Here is a 23,171-nt window from a genome sequence, read left to right as displayed (position 1 = left end):
CATCAGCCCTCAGTTTGTTCTCAGTTTTTAAGAGTCTCTTATGCTTTTGCTCTCTCCCACTCTACATATGACATATCCAATGTAGGTTTAGTGTCCAGGATATAAAAAGAACTGATACAACTAGGGCCGCCCGGGTGGCTTAGTTGGTTGAGTGTCCGACTTCGGCTCAGGTCATGATCTCATGGTTTGTGAGTTCGAGCCCCGCATCGGGCTCTGTGCTGACAGCTTGGGGCCTGGAGCCTGCTTTGAATTCTGTGTCTCCCTCTCTCTCTGCTCCTTCCCTGCTCGCTCTCTGTCTCTCTCTCAAAAATAGATTTAAAAAAAAATTTTTAAAAAGAACTGATACAACAGTTCTTCTCAACACCAGAAAAACAAATGATCCAATTAAAAATGGACAGAAGACATGAAAAGACTTTTTTCCAAAGATATACAGATGGCCAACAGATACATGAAAAGATGTTCAACATTACTCATTCTCAGGGATATACAAATCAAAAATACAATGAGATATCTCCTCATACTTGTCAGAATGGCTAAAATAAAAACAGAAGAAACAAGTGTTGGTGAGGATGTGAAGAGAAAGGAACCCTCATATACTGTTGGTGAGAATGCAAACTGATGTAGTCACTGTGGAAAGCAGTATGGAGGTTCTTCAAAAAGTTAAAAATAGAACTACCCTACTATCCAGTAATTGTACTATTGAGTGTTTTTCAAAAAATATGAAACCATAATTCACAGGGATACATCCACCCCTATATTTATTGCAGCATTATTTACAATAGCAAAATTACAGAAGCAGCTCAACTGTGCACCAATACGTGAATGGATAAAGATGTGATATGTATATACAATGTATTATTTAACCATAAAAAAGAATGAAATCTTGCCATTTGCAAAAACATGGATGCATCTAGAGAGTATGTTGAGAAGTGAAATCTGTCAGTTAGAGAAAGACAAATACCATATGATTTCACTCACATGTTGAATTTAAGAAAACAAAAGAGCAAAGGAAAAAAAAAGGGGGAGAGATAGGGACAAGCCAATAAACATAGTCTGAACTTTAGAGAACAAACTGATGGTTACCAGAGGAGAGGTGGGTGGGGAGATGAGTGAAATAGGTGAAAGGGATTAGGAGCACCCTTATCATGATGAGCACTAAGTAATGTATAGAATTGTTAAATCACTATATTGTACACCTGAAAGTAATATAACACTGTATGTTTACTAGAATTAAAATTTTAAAAACTTAATAAAGGTAAAAACAGAATCTTTTTCCTGTCTTAAAATCATGAAGACACTCCTTTATGTTTTCTTCTAGAGGCATTATAGATTTAGCTTTAAAATTTGAACTGTCATCCAACTTGAATTAATTTTCGTGCCTGGTGTTGAAATAAGGTTTAAGGCTGATTTTTTTTTCCTATTTGTTTATTCAATGTTTTTAGTATTATCTCTTGAAAATACTGGTTTTCCTCCTATTGCATTGCCTAAGTGACTAGCAAAAATAAGTTGTCTATTTTTGTGATTATTTCTAGATTCTCTATTTTTGTTTCATTGATCTGTTTATCTCTATTTGCATCAAAATCACACTGTCTTGATTAATTAAACTTTATAGTAAGTCTTGAAATCAGGTAGCGTTTTCCAACTTTTCTTTTCCAAGATTGTGCTAAGTCATTTGCATAGTGTACAGTTAGTTCACCCTTGAACACCACAGGGGTTGAGGGAGCCAATCCCCACCTAATTGAAAACCCATGTGTAACGTTTGACTCCCCAAAACTTAACTACTAATAGCCTACTGTTGACTGAAAGACTTATCAATAACATAAACAGTCAATTAACATATATTTATGTGTCATGTGTATTATATACTTTATCTTATAATAGTTTCCTATTATAGAGAAAAGAAATGTTATTAATCTTAAGGAAGAGAAAGTACATTTATAGTATTGTACTATATTTACTGAAAAAATATCTGTGTATGAGTGGATCCATGGATTTCAAACCTGTGTTAAGGGTCAACTGTATTAGTTTCTATAGCTGTGTGACCAATTACCACACACTTAGCAACTTAAAAATAATGCCACTTATTATCTCATCATTTCTGCAAGTCGGAGTCCAGGGTACTCTGCTCAGGTTCTCAAAAAGCTGCAATCAAGGTGTCAGCTTGGGATCAATTTAGTCCTAGGATCAGGATCCTCTTCCAATCTCACATGCTGATTTTCAGGATGCATTCCCTTGCAGCTGTACAATTTGTGGTGGTTTGTTTCTTCAACACCAGTAGAGGAATCTCTCTGAACTCAGGGAAGAACTTAACCCTCTTTAGTTCAGCTAGACTGCATGGCATTTTCTTTTCTTTTTCCTGCCTCAGAACTTTGAACTCAGAACATCTTTTTTTCTTTGCCATATTGAAATTTATTACCTATATTACCATATAGGTAATATCCATTCTTCCTTCCATCGGGTATAAGTTTAAATTGCTTTTGATTTTATTTAGAAAAATTTAAAACAATAGAAAATTTGTAAGAATAGTACAATGAACACATATTTAACTTCAACCTACATTTACCATTTGTAAATATTTTCATCATTTGTGTATATTTTGTCAGTCTCTGTCTCTCTTTGTCTCTGTTTCTCTATGTGTATGTCTCTCTCTTTTTTTTAATGTTTATTTTTGAGAGAGAGAGAGGCAGAACATGAGCTATGGGGGGGCAGAGAGAGAGGTTGACACAGAATTAGGAATAGGCTCCAGGCTTTGAGCTGTCAGTACAGAGCCCAATGCTGGGCTCAAACTCACAAATTGTGAGATCATGACCTGAGCTGAAGTTGGACGCTTAACCAACTGAGCTGCCCAGGCACCGCCATGTGTATCTCTCTCTCTCTCTGTCTCTCTCTCTCTCTCTGTTTCTACCTATCTCTGTCTATGTTAAACCATTTTAGGTTAATCTACACTCACCTTGATCCTTGATCCTTCACCACGAAATAATTTAGCATCTATTTCTTAAGAGTAAGGTCATTCTCTTATGTAACTATGGTATTTTTTTCAAATTAAGGAGAACTAATATCAATAAAATACTTTTGTTTAGTATGTACTCCATGGTCAAAATCTGCTAGTTGACTCCATGTTTTTTATAGCAACTTTACTTTTCCATCTAGGATCCAATCTAGACTTCCATCACATTTGGTTTTCATATTTCTCTAGTCTCCTTTCATCTGAAACAGTCCCTCAACCTTTCTTTGACATTAACAACTTTGGCATTTTTGAAAAGTCCAAGCCAATTATTTGTTGTTGTTGTTTTTAATGATTGCCTGATGGTTGGATTTAGGTTATTATTTTTTTTTACAGGAAAACTATAGAAATAATATCTCAGTGTACCACTTCAGTTGTTGCATATTTGTGGTGATAACTTTATTGATTATTAGATAGAATCTGCCAGGTTTCTCCACTAGAAAGATATATTTTCTCCCATTTGTAGATAACAAGTAAATTGTAGAGATATCACTTTCTTGACTTTACAATCTAAACTTTGTTCCCATAATATTATAGTCTCTGTGAGTACCTGGTATTTATTTTATTTATTAATTATAGCTTCAAATTATTTATTTATTCATTATGTCTATTTGTTGTAGCTATCTCTCTGTAGCTATCTCTCTTGTAGCTATCTCTCTGTCTTATTCACTGTTATATTCACAGGGCCTAGCACAGTGTGTGGTACAGAGTAACAGAGTAGACACTAATAAAATAAGTGAGTGAATGCATGAATACATAATTACATTTAGGAAAATTATTTAGTAAAGAAATTATAGGATTTGTTTATATAAATTATAGAAATAAAGCTTGTAAGACTTTATTTTAAACCCTATGTTTTGCTGATAATTTTGTCATCCTATTCCTAGACAGTTAGAGAGAAGATGATGCTATTTCTCTAAACTGGGCATTTCTCTGTAATGCACATTTTGTATTCTAAGCAACACAGACCTGTAAGCAGAAAGATAGTAATGGAAACAGAAATCCCAGCTCTTGAATAATAGGTTCAGATGTTTTTAAGAACAACAAATCCAGTTGATTGATAGTCGTACCTCATCTGTTATGATCTATCCAATATTAGATAATCTTTCTGCAGATTGGTACAGAGCATTGGACATGTTTTTAGACTTGTAGTTTGTCATTTGGTTCAAAGAGAAGTAGACTGTGTACATTGCTGTCAGAGATTATTCTTGGTAACATTTTCTTAAGTCACATATTATTAGGTTTTGATATAATTTTTATTTTAATATCGCATTTTTTTGGCAGAAGTTGATTTCTGTGCATACAAATCACCTTTTTCTCTAGGACAGTGATTTCTTTGTTGCCTTTTCACTCTCCTCTGTGGTCATCTATTTCCTTCCTGCCACCTCCACTAAATATTTAGTTATACCTTATAGTCAGTAATTAAAAAGTATGAATTTTACTAACAGAAGTTTATTTCAACCTCCTTTTGCAGAAGTCTGCTATTTTCCATAAAAGAGCAACCTTTGATTTAACAATTAAGAATTCTCTTGGAAAATTCAATAACAGATCTTCACCATATTCTGCTAGAGCACCTCAATGTCATTGCAGAGTCCCATGGGATCTGATGAGTTTTGAGCCATAAATGCTATATTTTGTAACCTTTGAAATTTTATGCTCCTAGCAAGGCTGTCCCCTACTCTTAACAGTCCCTCTTTACAGAGCTGGAGAGGGACAGACTACTCCATGTAGAATATCCAAAGATGGATATTCATCAGTATCATGTACACTCTGATTTACCACCACAAATTACTTGATAACTATCCCAAGGTGGAAAACTAACATCGAACTACTCACTAAGAAAATAATCCATGATTTCTCCCATTTCTGTTTACTTCAGTCAACAGACTTAAGAAGTCTAAGGTGCATGGACATCTCTCATTACCCAGAATCTCTTTTCTACATGACTCTGCATATTCTATAAATGGGCTCTCATTTGTACTCTAATTGGGAGCTAGCTTTCTTACAGCCTTCTCAGGTGGTGGCATCCCACATTATTACTAGAGGTGTGGTAAGTTCACCTTTCTTCATTTCTCCTTCCAGATATTGTTTCTTCAGCCACTATCAAAAGCCCAGTTTTGATTCTCATGCTATCACCTTCTGTTCCAGTCATCTTCATCACTAATGGTCACTTGCCTTCATTTATTGATGATACTGGTTCAAGATATTTTTCTGCACCTTTCTTCTCAGTCTGAGTAATTTCAATTCCGTGTATATTATCTATATAATACATTCAAGGCTGACTTATTAATTTCTTTTTTATTAAAAAAATGTTTACATTTATTTATTTTTGATAGAGAGAGACAGAGCACTGTGGGGGAGGGGCAGAGAGAGAAGGAGACACAGAATCCGACACAGGCTCCAGGCTCCAAGCTGTCAGCACAGAGCCCAACGCAGGGCTCGAACTCACAAACCGCAAACCGCGAAACCATGACCCAAGCCAAAATTGGACGCTCAATGACTGAGCCACCCAGGCGCCCTGACTTATTAGTTTCTTAACCTGTTGACTTCTAGTGATTTTTTCTCCTCTTATCTCAGACATATATTCTAATGTATTCCAGGTCTTGTCGTGTGCAATAACTACAACTCATCTAAATTGTTTATCACAAGTATCCCTGTCTTTGACAACCAACTCCATCTTTCCATCTTATTTTTCTAGCACCCTAATTCTAACTATTCTTTGACCTGACTCAGACTCCAATATATTCATTCTATTAGCTTTTCACTGTCACCCATGTTATGTCCTTATTTCTTTTCTTACAAAGAATTAGATTCCATGATTCACTATTCTAATCAATCTTTTGCATATACCCATAATTCTTTTTTTATTCTTTCTCCCTTCCTCTTGGCAAAACTCCAAAGCTTGTTAAATCAAACTCTCTGCCTACTCCAGATGTATATTAGAGCAACATTGCTGAAGAAAATGCAGCCAAGCTGACTGGTCTCATTTCAGATTCTAAATCACAGAATTCAAATGAAACCCCAACACTACCCTGTGCTTCTGTGACATTTTCATAATCAGTTTGTATCCCTATTTTCTAAGAATACTATATCATATCATGTCAACTCTGTTTTAATCTGTTATCCCTCCTTCATCTTTAATCTCAGATGTTGAGCTGTCTTATTAATTCAACAAAATAATTGAAGCAACTTTAAAAGAATCTTTACATCTTCCTGCACATGACCTTTATGTATATTTCTACATCTAGCCTTTTCTTATCCGTAATACAGTCTTTCCACCCAACCCCCCAACCACAGTCATTCTACTTGTGCCCTGGATTCTATCCCTCATCACCTACTTAAGACCTTTATCTTTCAATTATCCTCATACTCATTAAATCATCAATTTCTTTTTCACTGTACTGAACATTTCCATCACAGTGCAAACTTTATATATATATATCCCATTTTAAAACAACCATAACAAGCACAAATGCTAAACCTTCACCTTCCTACAGGCTTCTCCTTTCTCTCTTCTTTGTTTTTAAATTTTTCTTCAACGTTTATTTATTTTTGGGACACAGAGAGACAGAGCATGAACGGGGGAGGGGCAGAGAGAGAGGGAGACACAGAATCGGAAACAGGCTCCAGGCTCCGAGCCATCAGCCCAGAGCCCGACGCGGGGCTCGAACTCACGGATCGCGAGATCGTGACCTGGCTGAAGTCGGACGCTTAACCGACTGCGCCACCCAGGCGCCCCATCCTTTCTCTCTTCTTTGTGATAGCACTCCTAGATAGTGTTGTATATATTCCCCCTCTCCAACGTCCTACTTTCTAATCTCTATTGACCCATTCCTATCAAACTTTATTTTTAATTACTCCACTGAAATCTTTCTTATCAAGGTTACCAGTGACCTCCTTGTTGCTAAACTTATTGGGCAAATTTTAGTTTCTATTCCTTGATCTGTCTATAGCATTTGAAACTCTTGATTTCATCTCTCCTCCTTAAACATTTCTTCACATCACATTCTAACAGATTTTTGTTTCAACACAATTACCACTCCTTCCCAGTATCTTTTGCTAGAAATTCCTCACCTTTTCAGTTCTTAAATTTTCTAGTGGTCTCTATCTTAGGCCTGGAACCTGTTCTCCTCTGTCTCACCACTCACTTTCTAAGAGATCCTATCCATCGGTATGGTTTGTATCATATCTATGTGTTGTGAGCTTCCAACATGGGTCTCCAGGATCACCCTCTTTTTTGACTATTAGAATTGAATTTCCTCTTACCATCTCTACTTGGATATATAATAGGCATCTAAAGGTACCTAAAACTGGCATATTGATTTTGCCCTTAAATCTCCTCATTCCTTCATCTTCCTTATTGGAAATCCAGTTTTCTCAGATTCAAAATGTGTAGTCATCTGGATTCCACAGTTTCTCTTATATCCCACATACATCCTGTTAGGCGACTCTGTGAGCTCTGTCTTTAAACTACTTCCTCCATGGCTTGCTAATTGCCAGGGGCTTTGAAAGAAATCAAACAAACAAGAACACAAGCATGAAATTTAAAGTGTAGGCCTATGCCACATGTAAGTGTGATTTCCAAATTTGCATTGTCTCTTAAGTGTGAAATTAAGTGAAATGAGCCAAATTGATGTAATTTAAACTGCCTTGTTATTGTAAATGAAACTAAATACAAGAAATACTAAGATAAAATTTGTTCTCATTGTGAATATTTTTCTAAAATCTGTCAATCTACAGTCCAGTTGTTGTTTCTAGTCATTTGGTAAAATAGAAACAAAGTCCATAACTAAAAATATTATTATAAGTTCTATTTACTTTCTATAATCTTCAAAGACTAATTGGAACTTCTTAGTAATGTAGATGCTGTTATCACAGTTTACATTAAGTGTATAGCTGAGATCTTACCTGTCAAGGAAAATTATGGGAAAGCAATATTACAGGAAATGATGCATAATAGGTTTCAGAATTCATGAAAGCAATTCTGTCACAGAAAAACTGCATAATTGCAGTATTCTACTGGGGTGAAGCTTAATACCTCAGATAAATTGCCTTTCTGTTTATTTATGGCAAAGTCTGTTGTCATGATAACTATACAGAACCATCATGTCCATAAGGTATGACCAAATCTTCCATTTATAGTAGTGTCTTTTCTGTCCAGCCCAATAGCAAATGATCAATGGTCTCATACACTAAGTTTCTATTTCCATTGATTTTTCAGCAGTTGACTTTTACTAAGTGTGACTTTGTTTCTTAGAGCATTGGATTCAATTCAGTTCAAAGATTCCACTTGAATAAATGATAATTCTTACTAGTAAAATTATAAATATTATAAATATATAAAGAGACCTTGGAAATGAGTCCCTGAATAATGGATTTTTAAATGTGTATTCAATAAAAATGATCATAAAAACTATCTATACCCACAAATTGATTTCACTTGGTTTAGTTTTGAGAAAATGTTTCTTTTGTCCATAAGTCAAATACTTCGTTTAGTTACACTTTATTTTCACCATTTACTACTCTAGTCTTTTTTGAAAGATTAATAGGTTCTAAGGGCAATTCCTTCTTCCCCATACTGAAAATCTTTGTAGTAGCATAAAAGAGAGTCTTCGTGGAATTCTTTGGCACTATACCGACACATGAATACAAAGTTTTACTACATTGCAGACAAACTAATCAGTTAGAAGATAGAAGAATAAAAAAGTTTACTAATCAGTGATCACTTACATGAGATACCTGGACATACTTTAATTTCCATTATTTTCTATTACATAAGACATATGTTCATTGAAAGCTTTGTGCCATACCAAAAGAGTTAAGAAAATGTTTTAAAATTTTTGTGATATACTAAAATATATACTTCTTTATAGAAGAAGAGTGCATTGGGCTGTGCACTGGCAGCATGGAGCCTGCTTGGGATTCTCTCTCTCTCTCTCTCTCTCTCTCTCTCTCTGCCCCTCCCCTACTCTTCTCTCTCTTAAAATAAATAAGTGTTAAAAAGAATAAAAAAAAACACCTGTAGATATGGAGTACTGGAAAGTAATGTAGTTGAATCACTGATGAAAACACTTGCACCTTTATTGTTGGGTGCCTGAATGATCACCAGGCACGGAGTTGCCCATGAGTCGGCAGTTATGTTACACTAACATCTGTAAATAGACAGCTCTAATCATGTGTGATTTAGTGGCTTGCCCAATCACTCATGCCATTTCAGATAATTATGAGTATAAAATAAATTAAACATAAAAAATAAATATGGTTTAAAATCACCTCTGACTTCTATTGTTTATAGTCATAGATACTGTTAATACTATTCTGTGCTGTTACTGCCTACCTTCATAATTGAAGGAAATGCTAAATTTCAGTAGAGGTTGGATTTATGAAAATAAAAATTTTAGCCTTTTCCCATACGAGAACACGTATCTTCTTACATTCTCAGTTTAAGAACCCCTGATTTATGGTGTTTGACAAATCGACTAGAAGATACCTAATCTGGGTAAGTGTTATGTTTCGGCAGGAGTACAGTCATCACTGTTTATTAGGAGACTGATGAATGAATAATCCTGTTGTAGGTGCCTGAGTGAAAAAAACAGAGGGGTGGGAAACAATGACTTTGTCCTTGAGGACTTTATAATTAGAGATGTAGTATATGCTGACATTGCCTAACATTCTTAAGTGCTTTCGGTCCATTTAAATTCAGGCGGGGAGTATTTCTGATGGGTGTGCAGTGCCTAAGTCTACATAGGGAAAATGGTCAGTTGCCACTGTCCTGTAGGTAGTAGAATTTGTTAATACCATAGCACAAATGGATACATTTTTCATGTCTGCAGTTGATGCAAATACCCCCAAAAGGTATACTAATACTTAGTTAGGTCTACAACCAGGTTTCAAAATATAAAGACTATTCTTTGAAAAGTAAATTTTGATAACTCTTGGATAATTGATACTTCTTCTAAGAAGCAGTACATAGAAATGTCATTCATATTTGAAGACTCAAATATGTTTGATTACAACTGGAATAGATTTAATTCTCATTTGTACATTTCTTCCAGGTGAGCTGCTTTTTGGTTAATGCACTTAGCTAGATCTAGGAAAGCCTTTGGCTATGTGCAGTGTTGGCTTAGCCTTTACCACACTGAGTTTGGCATTTTGAGCCACATAACTTGGATTTATATTAGCAAAGCTGTATTCATTTTCACACAACACCCGCCACATAACAACAACAGTCCCCACTACCTACCCCCACAAAACAAACTATGAAAAATTTTAACACATTTTTCCAGAGATGTCTAATTTACAATCAAGTTGTAGCTTAGCTGAAGCCTTGGGGAATGTGGTTCAATGATATAGTGTGACAAAAATGGATGAGAAACAGCTGCAGAGCAGTGAGATACTGTAATAAAGTAATTTATTATTGGTACTGAATTCAGAATCATCAGCAAACATTCATCAGGCATCTACTATGTGTGGGCCATTTCAGGTTTGATCACGAAACTTCCAAAGCCTGACTGGCCCAGCAATGCCCCCCTGTGTCCTCTAGGGGGCAGTTCCGGGTCAGTGCGGGGTGGGGGGTGGGGGGCAGAAAGCCTGTACGCAGATTCACGGGCAGAGAGCATTGCCTGAGAAATGTTAAACCAGGAAAAAGAAATTAAAGCAGTAGGTTCCACAAGTAAGCATGAGATTACAACAAATAGGAGGTCAGAGAGACAGGCCCAGCTAATGTAGAGATTAGCAGACATCATACTATGGTTTCTTTATTCACTACTTGGCAATTTATGTGTTCTGGCCAAGGACTGGACTTCTAAGTGAGCCCAAAATGAATTACTATTTCTGGAAGCCTTTGGGTCTGTGACCTTGCTGGTATTGATTTGCATGTGGTGTTCTGCTTAGGTGCTTTTGTTTCTGTGAGGTTAGGAAGAGATTTATTTTGGTGCAGGAACACCAGCCAGTAAGACCAACAGGGAAGATGAAAGGCATAGCCACTGTCTCATTCTTGAGTTGGTTTTGGGGGCATGATATGGAGATGAGTTAGCAGCATACACATGAGCTATGTTCATAAATGACTTCATTTGATTATGGGAACAAGCATTAGTAATTCTAGGTTTCGTGACAAGTACTTAAGGAGAGAGCCATCTGTTCTTCCCTGCGTTGCACATCATGCTGTAGGGAAGCTTTGCCACAATGAGTATAGAGTCCAGAGGAGAAGCAAGAATAGTGTTTCCATTGAGTGTATAGGAAACTACTACAGAAGTGAGACATGACTCTGCAAGCGGTCAGCCAACACTATTGTCAAGGTGACTGAAGCAGAAAAAACACTAAAAATAATGTTCCTGTTCACATCAACATGTGTGTATGTCTTAAAAATATAGGAGTTTGTAAATAAAGCAAATAGCTATTTGTGTAATATGTTGTGGTTCACACAATACTGCTTGATATTCCTCTAACATGATGTAAGACATAAAAAGGAGGCTCATTTTCTCTAATACTGTATTATAGACTACCCATCAGCTTTGGCAACCTAATGTGGAACAGAAGGGGTAAGATAGAGGACCTGATGGCACAGGACACAAACAGAAATACTGTGTTTGTTGGAGGAAACAGAGAAACTATGGCATTGTGATGGCCAGAATAATACCTGATAAGTGATAGCTCCTGGCAGTGGCACAGCTATTGGGATACAGCATAGGTAGCACACCTTCTCTATACTCTAAGATTTACCTGTTGATAAAGGATAGACTGCAAAAGTGATACTGGCAGGGGCTGGAGAACCTGTTGCTGGGCTGGTTAAGCCTACTAAGATAGCCAGCAATATTAGAAATTTATGTCAATGTATGATATCCTTTGTAGGAACTGGTGACACTTGGATATTACATATGCTATATCTTAATGGAAATTAGTTAATATGCCATCCAGATTGCATAGTTCAGGATTGTAGGTTGTTGAAGGCACAATCTGATTCAAGGATAAAAGTTAAAATGCCTAGAACAAATGTACTGCTTTTCCTTTAGGCAGTTTTCCATGAAACTTAATTACAGATAATCTAAACTGACAATTCAGGTCACATGCATTTGCTTTGGCAAACAGTTGATTTATTGAAGTTTGTATTGAAATCTTATGAAAATAGGATGCCCTAGTCAGGATACATGTCTGTGTAGAGCCATTTCACATATGGTACAAGATTAAGACAAGGCTCTATCTTTGAGCAGGCCAGTATTTCCTCAAAATGTAACGCTAAGGCTGCTCAAATACTAGACTAACTATGTAGCAATCAAAACCTCAAAGTTTAGGGCTATAAGTATTACATGAACATTTTAGCCTTGAAATGTCAAAAGCATTTCAAATACCCAATGTACTCATTAATATGGTTAATATAGTACCCATGGGTGGCCAAATTTTAAGTAATGATAAGTCCCCCTCCCCCCAAAAAAAGCACATTTCAAAATCTGTCTCCAAGTATTTCAACAATTTTATTTACTCTAGGATTCATAAATATATACCAATTAAATGTTAGAATATAGTTGCAAAAAATGATCATTTGAGTTTAAAAATTATTCTGACAGTAATTAGCTAGAACAGTTTTTATTGAATCCATTTCTACATCTGACAATAAAACAATGTCATCAGCATGCTTTTTTTGTCTCCAGTTTTTTAGGAAGAGATGACAGAAAATGACAATTTTCTCCTAGTCATGAATACCCAATGCAAGCATGATAAGGCTAAGTATGTTGTGATCTAAAAATAAAATCCTATTTCAGGATTCCCATAAACTTCCACTGAAATAAATTTAATCAAACCTTTCCAATAAAATTGATCTATATGTTGGATGATAAATAGTTCAAAGGGCATGACTGATTTCACAGACACTTTCAATAGGGCTTCATCCAACTCACCAAAGGGTTCTTCTATGCATGATCAAGAAATATAGAATAAGTAGAGACTTAAAAACAACCAAGACATATAAATACATATAAGCACAGATCTAAACACTTCTGGAGTAGTGATCAAAATTTAGGGACAGGTTTTATATACATTTTATCAGGGACACAATCAAGATTTGGAGGGACATGTTAATTTCATAGGTGATAAGTGGCTATTTGGGTGAGCTTGACAGGCATCAGTGTGGCCATTCTTTTAAATCAAGACTTATTTATTAATTTTTAGCTGGAGAAAAATATATTTAAAACTCAAATATGATTAAAAAATAAAGAAAGCAGTTATTACTATTAAAACTTATTAGAAGAGCTAATTTCTCTTTTGGACACTATCCAGACATGTTCCAGATGAGGAATCTTAGTAATTGGAGGGACAGTCTGGTAAATTTACTAGATCTAAAAGAATCCAAACATTGGCGTTTCATATGACTTGGCATCAGCTAAAATGAAGCAGCTATTTGAGAAGTTTGAACATCATCTCATCTATGCAGTGACATATTTAAGCCAGTTCTTGAAACTCAGTAGACTGAACAATTTCTACACCAAGTCATTTCATTTGCACTAGGAGTAGTGACTGTCTATTCTACTTTTACTATCATTTAAAAATGTAGAGAGACACCTGGGTGGCTTAGTCGGTTGAGTGTCCAACTTTGGCTCGGGTCATGATCTCATGGTTCGTGAGTTCAAGCCCCACATTGGGCTCTGTGCTGATGGCTCGGCGCCTGGAGCCTGTTTCGGATTCTGTGTCTCCCTCTCTCTTTGCCCCTCCGCCGCTCACACCCTGACTCTCTCTCTCTCTCTCAAAAATAAATAAACATTAAAAAAAAAAAAACAACTAAAAGTGTATTAAGAAGCTTAATAATACCTTGTTTCTTAGAGAAGTCATGTAAAGGTGCTGGGTGGAGGGTCTCTCATAAGGCAGATATTTCTGTTCATATTCACTTCCTGAGTTATAGCACAATATATGGTTGGCCCAATATCCCATTACTATATGTGTTATAAGTTACAGGCTCTAGAACATATAAAGTTATTCATATGAGCATTAAATATTGAGAAATGATATGACTTAATATTATTTCAAGAAAGTAAGCATGCCACCTTCCAGGAAAAAAAAAATTGCTCTGGTAAAGATTAAGTTTCCTGACTGGTTTTCTGTTTCAAAAAATGGTAACTAACCTTGGGAACTAAATAAATGAAATTGAAGTTTTATAGTTCAATAGTATAAAATATTGAATATTATATATTTATATGTATATATAGCCTATATTTTTCTTAGTTGAGAAATTAAACATTTCCAAGAAGGTATTCTCAAAATAATCCAAAATTTATTTTTTTTGATCAGTATGGTAGTGAATTACTTGGTTTTTCTTTCTCTCTTTCTTTCTTTTTTTTTTTTTTTAGTTTTTATTTAAATTTCAGTTAGTTAACATGCAGTGCAATGTTAGTTTCAGGTGTACAATATAGTGATTCAGTACTTCCATACTTTTTCTCTCATATATCCCATGATTAGAGTTCAAGAAGTGGGCAACTTAGAAATTCCAATGGACACAGACAAAACAAAACAAACAACAGAACCTGCAGTCTCTAATCAAAGCACCAGGAAAGATAGAAACTAGCAAGACCAAAAATTTGTGTATAATAACCATTTTACTCAGGCAAAATACTACAGAAAAGGTATTGGCTTGACCCCCATCCATTCTGGCAAGGACAAGTGGGGACCCAATCTTTCTGCTAGAGTGGTGTCAAAGACATAAAAGTAAGGGAGTGGGGCTTCAACCTCAGAGTGTATTCTAAAACCCCACCCCCAGGGTCAGTGGAAACCATGTCAGGAGTCTGGACTTCCACCTCCAACTAGCCCTCTTGCTCTACCCTATCTACTTCTCCCTGGGATTGTGTCTGAAGAAGACTGGTGGGCAATCAGGACTTTCACTACCAGTTAGCACCACTGACAACACCCTTCACCCTGTGGTTTCGGTAGAGGCCATGTGTTCTATATATCACTAAGTAATTACCAAGTCAGAATGAATTAATGAATGGCTAAAAGATTAGACTATTGTCTGTGTTGACCAGATATATTCACATTATAACAAGTCTATGTTATTTTTAAAAAAAATACTGAAACTTAATTTTTAGGAATGAGAGAGAAGTCTGAAAGAAAAATCAGAATTAAGTCAATTTGTTCTTTTACCAAAAAAAAGAAAAGTAGAGTCACAGAATTTTTATTGGCTATCTAATGCAATTTATTTCAATCCATCAAAAAATATGTGACTGTATTATAACTTCCCTTTAGTGAGTATAGTAATCTCTGCATTGCCATAAAATATATCATTACATCTTACAAAACATTGAAACTTGTGGTAATTTTCCCTTATGTCACACTCCTTTTTCTTAATGTGCTGTGAAGTCCAGGAAAGCTTTCCAAAGTTAAAAAGCACTAGAGAATATCATATGGATATAAGTACTTCTGATATTGCTAGTTTGCTGCATGGAGGATCTCTTTTGAAAAATTAAATATTCCCTTAGCAGCTTCAATTGAATCATTGGCTGAGTTAACCACTATGATCAGTGAAATATGTTGCTTCTATGAGTAATGTTGAGATTGAAGAGAATTAATTAGTTGGATGGCTGTGGATAGGGACAGTACAAGTTTTACAAAGCTTGAGTACATGTTATAGTCCATGCAGTGATGATGATAATAATGAGCAGCACAGGGGAAAGAGATCTGTTACAAACAGTGCCATTGGTTATCAGCTATTTAGAATAAGAATTTAATAATTGGCAATGATGATTATAAACCATGGAGGCCATTTTCCTTAAGTCTATCAAGTTGATTATCAGTTTTCTCTATGCACAGAGGAGTAAAATTGTTAACATACACAAGCATCTCTGTAGTTTTTGCTATTGTAAAGATGAGAAAAGAAATTATACAACATAATTCAATAATAAACAATTTCAGTGAAATTTGTGAAATTTCCTATTTACATGTTATGGGAAAATTCTATTTTATTGCAAAAAAATAACCCTGTATATAGTAAGGGCAAATAAAATAAATAATAAGAAGCCTAATTATCCCTGTTGAAAATAAGGGAAGAGACTCCTCCCCATCCTTTTTCTTAGAGTATTTACTTTAGAAAACTGGTAATTTCATCCTTTGATAGTGCAAATGTTGGGGTGCAGACAGTCACCACATCAAGGGGTATGGTGGCCAAGGGAAATCAACTATCTGCTCCTCCCCTCCTCCCAAAATATGGATGAGCTGAGAGCAATAGAGATCCACTGAGAGGGTTTGCTAACAGCCACTTACTTGATATCTTTCTGGTAAAGATGAGTTGGGAGAAGTTGCAGCAGTATACTCAGAAGATGGCTAAGGTTCCGCTGATATCTTTCATTGGTTTGTTGGAATTTTCTCAAAATCTATCCTCATAGATCCCAGGGAGAGAAAAATTGCCTCCTGGCCTAACTACCTTTGTGTTGGCTCTCATGCCCATTATCTAAACCCAGTTTACAGAAAAGGTGGTTGGATGGCAAGAACAGACTCTTACTCATATGTTAGCAGTAGCTAACATATTTGAGAATAATCTAGTGCAACATTATAGACACTGTACAACCTTATAGCTCTGTTGGCTGCTCAGTTAGAACTCTGCTAAAGGGAATAATCCCTCCTCTGGCCAACCTATGAAGGAAAGAAAGCAAGAAAAGAGACAGTAAATCTATGTCCTTTTTGCAAAAAGCCAGGGAATTGGGAAGGGGGTTGCAGAAAGAGACTCTGAAGGATGTAGGGATTATAAGGATAAGAGAATCAAAAGAGTTTAAGGGACAACCCTCAGCTAGGAAATACTTGGCAAATGGCTTAAAGTAGATAGAAACACGGAGGGAATCTTGACAGTGGGAACTAGTGAACCACGTGTCAATAACTTTTTCTCAGGCTAATCTATCCTTGCCTTTTCTGATAACTACTGGTGTTACTTATTCTGCAATTTCCTTGGAAATTTCTCACTTTCCACTTGGCAACAGAGCAGGTTGTAGCTGTTTTGGATCATCCTTTACTTGTTTCTTGCCCTCCACAATTCCCTTATAGATAGTTGCTCTGATTGAGGAACAGGCGTTCTTTCTTCTGAATCTCCTGTAAAGCTACTGGGGGGAAGCTTTGCTGTGCAAATTAAAGGCTCATATTCTATACTCCAGTTGGAATGTTTGTGAAGGTACCTTAGGAAAATGACACTTGGATTGGTTATTCTCTGCCTTCTGGAATAAAAGGGATATGCCAGAGAGTGGCAGTCTTACACTGTTCTAAAAAAGCACCCTGAGCTGAGACAATTGTATGCATAGCTTTGGGTCCTAGGGAACTATGATTCTGGTTTAATTAAAAATATAAAGCTAATACAAATAATTTTCCAAAAAGATAAGGTATGGCCATGAGGTAAATAAAAAATCCATTGTCAGATGTTCAATTAGAAAGAATAAAATTAGGTAAAAAAGAACTAGAATAAGAACAGTTAATTTAAAAAGGGAGTATTCACTGTGTAATATTCCCATGTTTCCATTAAAAAAAAAAAGCTAAGAGAGACTGGTTAGCTACTATAGAGATCTATACAAGATCTTAGAAAACTCATTAACCCCTGTAGTTCCTAACCCTGCAACTATTCTCATTTCAGTACTGTTATCTGCAAAGTCTTTTCCTATGATTGATCTATGTTCTACTTTTTCTGTCCCTCTAGTGGACCAATTGAGATTTTTGTTTGATTTTACTTAAAAGCACCTCAATATTTATGATAAAGAATTACTCGAGGGTTTCAAGACTCCCTCACTATTGTCTCTAGTCATTTACAGGATAACTTAGAGAAGTTTGTTCTACTAAAGCCGTTTATAATTATTCAAAATATAGATGCTTTCTAGTAGCCTCCAAAACTTAAAAAAAACAATGCAAAACTAATACTTTGGCTTTGTTAAAATTATTTGATTCACAAATGCATAAGACCTCAATAGACAAATTACAATATTACTTATCTGAGATAAATATGTAGGGTACCTGTTGTCAGTTATAGACCACAGAGTGTTACAATGTGGGAATAATCCAATTTTGCAGATAAAGTGGCCTACTACTACTACACACACACAAAACTTGGACAATTTTTGGGTCTAGTACAGCATTATAGACAAGATTACAGATTTTGCAGAATGGACCAAATCTTTGATGAAACAAATACAGGACAATTCTTCCTAGGATCTGTTTCTGTCCCTAGGATCTAAAGAGGCTTTTGAACAAGTGAAATTGCTATTGTCTCCCTTCCAGCTCTTAGAATTTCAAAATTTGAAAAACCCAGGTGGAATTGCTTGATACTCCTTTTCATATTGCATATTTGATAGTGTTTATTGACGTGTCATGTACTTCGGGAAAAATGGCCAACTTAAACCCTTCTATGCTGTAGTGATTTATTGTAATACACTGGAAGTTTATGTTTTGTCTAGAATTAAATCTGCATAGGCAAATGAATTAACGGCAATTACTAGAGGAATGATTCTTGGTTAGACTTAAATACATAATATATATTTACTACAAATAAATATATAGTGTCTGTCATGCAAAAATTTAAAAGTAGAGTTTTAATTTTAATAAGAACTAAAAATTAACTAATGATAAATTAATAGCTTGTTAGAAACTTTACAACTGCCTGCTCAGATTAGTAGTTCATTTTGCTGACAGAGCTACAAAAGTTGTAGTTAAAACATGTCAGACTCTGGACTTCAAAGCTCTGCTCTTTAACACAATAAGAAAGGCTTGTTTGTTTCCAAAAAAACACTTCACAAAATGAAGTGGACAAATCAATTATAAAAGAGGCTAGAAGAAATTTGGACCATGGGAATTACCTAATGAAGTAATACCTGTGCATAGTACTTATTTGCTTGGTTAATGTTGTGATGGTATTAATAACATCATCTGAATAAAAGAGGGATATTAAAGGCATTATTAGACTCTTACTGTGCCTAACAAAAAGATGAAATGATTCAAAATGTATTTTGAAAAATATGCTATTTCTCTGAAGAATTTTTTAATGGGGCACTCCCAAGGTAAATGCAAGAATCCCCAGCCAAATCTCCCAGGAACCTGTGGCAGTGGCTTTTATAGAATACATGCCTGTGGAAAGTAAGAGATTTTGTCTACTGGTGTGTATGATGTCAGGATGGCCTGAAGTCTTTCCTCAAAAGTTGATTTTTAGAAAACTCTTTCAATATGTGAAATTCCCACTTTTGATATATTAGAGTGCATTGGTTAGGGAAAAAAAGTGTTTTTATTTCTACTGTTGTCCTGGAGTTATATAAGTATTTGTAGATTCCTATGAGCCTCTGTCCTCTGAAAAAGTAGCATGAATGAATCAAACTGGGGAAAACTCCTTGGCTAAGATTTAGCAATCTATGGGGTTAAGGTGGAACGATACCACTAGCATTATAAAAACTAAAATGATGCCTACAAATAAGCATAGTATCTGTCACATTAAATTTGTTTGGCAGGCCTATGAATTTGGGTCCCAGACCATGTCTTGTGCCCAATTTAACAGATTCTTTGTATAATCATGTTCAATACATAGAAAGGCTTTTCTATTTCCTAGAAACCCTAAGACTTAAAGTCAAAAAGAACTGAAAGTACCTGTTGGAGGAAGTCAGCTACTCTGATCAACTAAGAGATAAAGGTGTTGCTATATGAACATGTTCCAGAGGAAAGGAGTGTTACCACATTTATAGTGTCTTCATGTTTAGACATAATTTAACAAACATATGTCATTTCTATCATAACCAACCCCAGAAGCACGGTTGACAAAGATACTCCTTTTTTTGGTAACTGTAGGAAACAAAGCTAGAGTTAACCAAAGGTCAATTTTTTGCATAGCGTACAGAAAGATTTTAGTCCTTTTCTACTCTGTGGCAACTTAGATTTGAAATTATCTTGTTTGTCTTCATTTCCTCAAACTGGAGATTTGGAGGTAAAAAAAGGATAGTTATTTAATACCATCACAATGTAAACTACTTAAAATAGCACTTGTTTTTAAAAATTGTTTGACCATGATGGCTATTATATGATTTTCAGTGGATGCCTATATGCCATCATGTTGCTCACATTCTCACTTCTTCATACCTCAATACCTGCTCTATTTCTCATGTTATTCCCCATATTCTCTTCTCCCAAGTTTTCTTTCTTTTCTGAAGCAGAAATGTATAGTCCTCTCATTATTCTGACATCCCTTTCCAAAGTGAACCATGCTGTGAGTGGAGAGTGGAAAATCATCTTTCAAAGATTCAAAATACACCAAACTCCACACCCGAAAAGCAAATAACCCAGTGAAGAAATGGGCAGAAAACATGAATAGACACTTCTCTAAAGAAGACATCCGGATGGCCAACAGGCACATGAAAAGATGTTCAGCGTCGCTCCTTATCAGGGAAATACAAATCAAAACCACACTCAGATATCACCTCACGCCAGTCAGAGTGGCCAAAATGAACAAATCAGGAGACTCTAGATGCTGGAGAGGATGTGGAGAAACGGGAACCCTCTTGCACTGTTGGTGGGAATGCAAATTGGTGCAGCCGCTCTGGAAAGCAGTGTGGAGGTTCCTCAGAAAATTAAAAATAGACCTACCCTATGACCCAGCAATAGCACTGCTAGGAATTTATCCAAGGGATACAGGAGTACTGATGCATAGGGGCACTTGTACCCCAATGTTCATAGCAGCACTCTCAACAATAGCCAAATTATGGAAAGAGCCTAAATGTCCATCCACTGATGAATGGATAAAGAAATTGTGGTTTATATACACTATGGAATACTACGTGGCAATGAGAAAAAATGAAATATGGCCCTTTGTAGCAACGTGGATGGAACTGGAGAGTGTGATGCTAAGTGAAATAAGCCATACAGAGAAAGACAGATACCATATGGTTTCACTCTTATGTGGATCCTGAGAAACTTAACAGGAACCCATGGGGGAGGGGAAGGAAAAAAAAAAAAAGAGGTTAGAGTGGGAGAGAGCCAAAGCATAAGAGACTGTTGAGAACTGAGAGCAAACTGAGGGTTGATGGGGGGTGGGAGGGAGGAGAGGGTGGGTGATGGGTATTGAGGAGGGCACCTTTTGGGATGAGCACTGGGTGTTGTATGGAAACCAATTTGACAATAAATTTCATATATAAAAAAAAATACTTTAATAATAAAAGAATTTTCTGCCAAGAAGAATGTTGCTACTTAGAAGAGAAAAAGAAATTTAATTTCTAACCCTATCCTTCCCCCTTCCCTCTTCCCTCTCCGTTGCTAAATTTTTGGCCTTACTTTATCACTACCCAGGTTCCAACTTTCTAGTTTCTCTTTCTAGTTTTAAAATCACTTTTTCTTAGAACACTTACCTTGGGCTGAGTTGTTTCTTAGACTGATTGGAGATGACTTCTTTTTCTGTCCTATTTTGCTAAGGCTTTTACATATCAGGTTAATTTCTTTAAAAACTGAATTACCTGTTTCAGTAATTGTAGTTTATGACACACCCATAGAGTGTCTTACCTAGAGACTATCTGGCTCATGAAACACATGATTGATTAGATGGGCTCTGGACAGTCAAGTGAATTCTGGTAGAATTATCACAATACTTATATAAGCTTACTTCATAGCATAAGAATATCTAAGATAAACCCTATATTTTTAAGATTGTAAACTACCTAATATTGTCATGGTTATTATAAGGGACATTCTAGAATTCATTGAAGAAGGGGAAAGATTGTGTTAAAATCAGAAGTTCTAGAGCTTTCCTCTCCTAAATTTAGTGACCTACAACCAGTTTTTCATTTTACTAAATAAGTGTGTGTTATATGTAGATAGCATATAATTTCATAAAGTAGAAGATATTTTAATATAAAAGCAACAAGGGCATGGGATAAAAAGATTAATAAATTTAATTTTATGAAACATTTGCCACCTTGTTCTAATTTTTCTCATTTTCTCTGTGGCTCCAACAAAGTTTATCATGGAGAAGTCATTGAAGACAGGATTTGGAATTACAAACTGCATGATTTTTAAGTCCTCATTGTCCCATTCCTGTTATGTCATGACCCTGGAACTATCAGTACAGTAACAAGATAGAAGAAAAGGCAAGATCTAGTTGGGATGATTAGGACTTAAAGTTGCCATGCCATAAAGTTGTGCTGTTAGCATCCCTATCTCTTTGAAATATTGATCTCAGTTTTCAGGCCCTCACTTAAAAGACATTTTTCTAAGCAGTATTGGGAACAGAGAGGGTTTTGGCAAAAGATCATGTCAAGTAAAACATATCATAGGTAGTTCTTTTATAAACTTTGGTAATTACCAATAAGGAACTGGTGTTAATTTATGTTTGTTTGTTTTGCTTATATGGTTTGAGAATTAGCTATTAACCAAGAGGGAATACTGAGATTCCAAGGTTATCTATATTAGGAAGCTATTTTCTTAGCTACTTTATTGTTTTACCTATTTGAATAGCTTCTTTAAAAATTCTAAAGTGAATTCTTTGTATGCTAGCTCAATATTAATTTTATTGAAAAACTTCACAAAAACCATTTTGTAAAGAGTTTTCAAACATTTTTCTCTAAATTTTCAATAGAATTTTGAAATGATCATGGCAGAATGTATTGTACCTTTGAAATTATTTCAAGGAACTATAAGTTACAGATGGCTGTTAATGGAATTTAGAAATTCTATGTTACCTTCAAATTTTCCAATGAATGTATATCTCTATTAGTACATAAATTTGAAAAGCTTAAAGAAGTTTCATTGAAAAGATTCAGGACTGATTGAAAAAATATTTTTTTTCTAAACTTAGATACAAGTAAAATTTGTCTTTATTTCACTTTTTGTTGTTGCTCTTCTTAGAAAATGAAATATAATAGGTAATCCAGAAAGATCACTTTTTAAAATAGATATTAACAAGATGATTCTAAAATTCCTATAGAAATGTTATAGACGTGGAAAGCCAAATAATCTTGAAAAACAAAATTTAAGGAATTAAGTAACCTGATTTAAAGAATAAAAATAAAGTAGTCAAGACAGTGTAGTGTTCACACAAGGATAGAGTTCAGAAATGTACTCATACATGGTCAATTGATTTTAGACAAAGATCCATAACAATTCAATGGAGAAAAAGAAAATCTTTTCAACAAATGGTGCTGAAACAACTGGACATCCATATGGGGAAAAGGAAAGCAACCCCTATCTTATA

At 35.4% G+C, this 23,171-nt stretch overlaps 1 long non-coding RNA gene across 2 annotated transcripts in view; it reads right to left on the bottom strand.

The window, feature by feature from the left end:
* The window catches only part of LOC121028460 (uncharacterized), a 118,704-nt gene extending 97,093 nt beyond the window's left edge, over positions 1-21,611 (bottom strand). For both annotated transcript variants that reach the window (XR_005789239.1, XR_005789240.1), the window contains exon 1: positions 21,334-21,611. This is a non-coding gene — a long non-coding RNA (uncharacterized LOC121028460). The remainder of the gene's footprint in view (positions 1-21,333) is intronic.
* Positions 21,612-23,171: the final 1,560 nt, after the last annotated feature.

This window comes from Herpailurus yagouaroundi, unplaced genomic scaffold (genome assembly GCF_014898765.1).
Source record: "Herpailurus yagouaroundi ecotype Mexico unplaced genomic scaffold, PumYag 100, whole genome shotgun sequence".
NCBI lineage: Eukaryota > Metazoa > Chordata > Mammalia > Carnivora > Felidae > Herpailurus > Herpailurus yagouaroundi.
The sequence above is the reverse complement of the archived record's forward strand: the minus strand, read 5'-3'. Positions and strand labels throughout refer to the sequence as shown.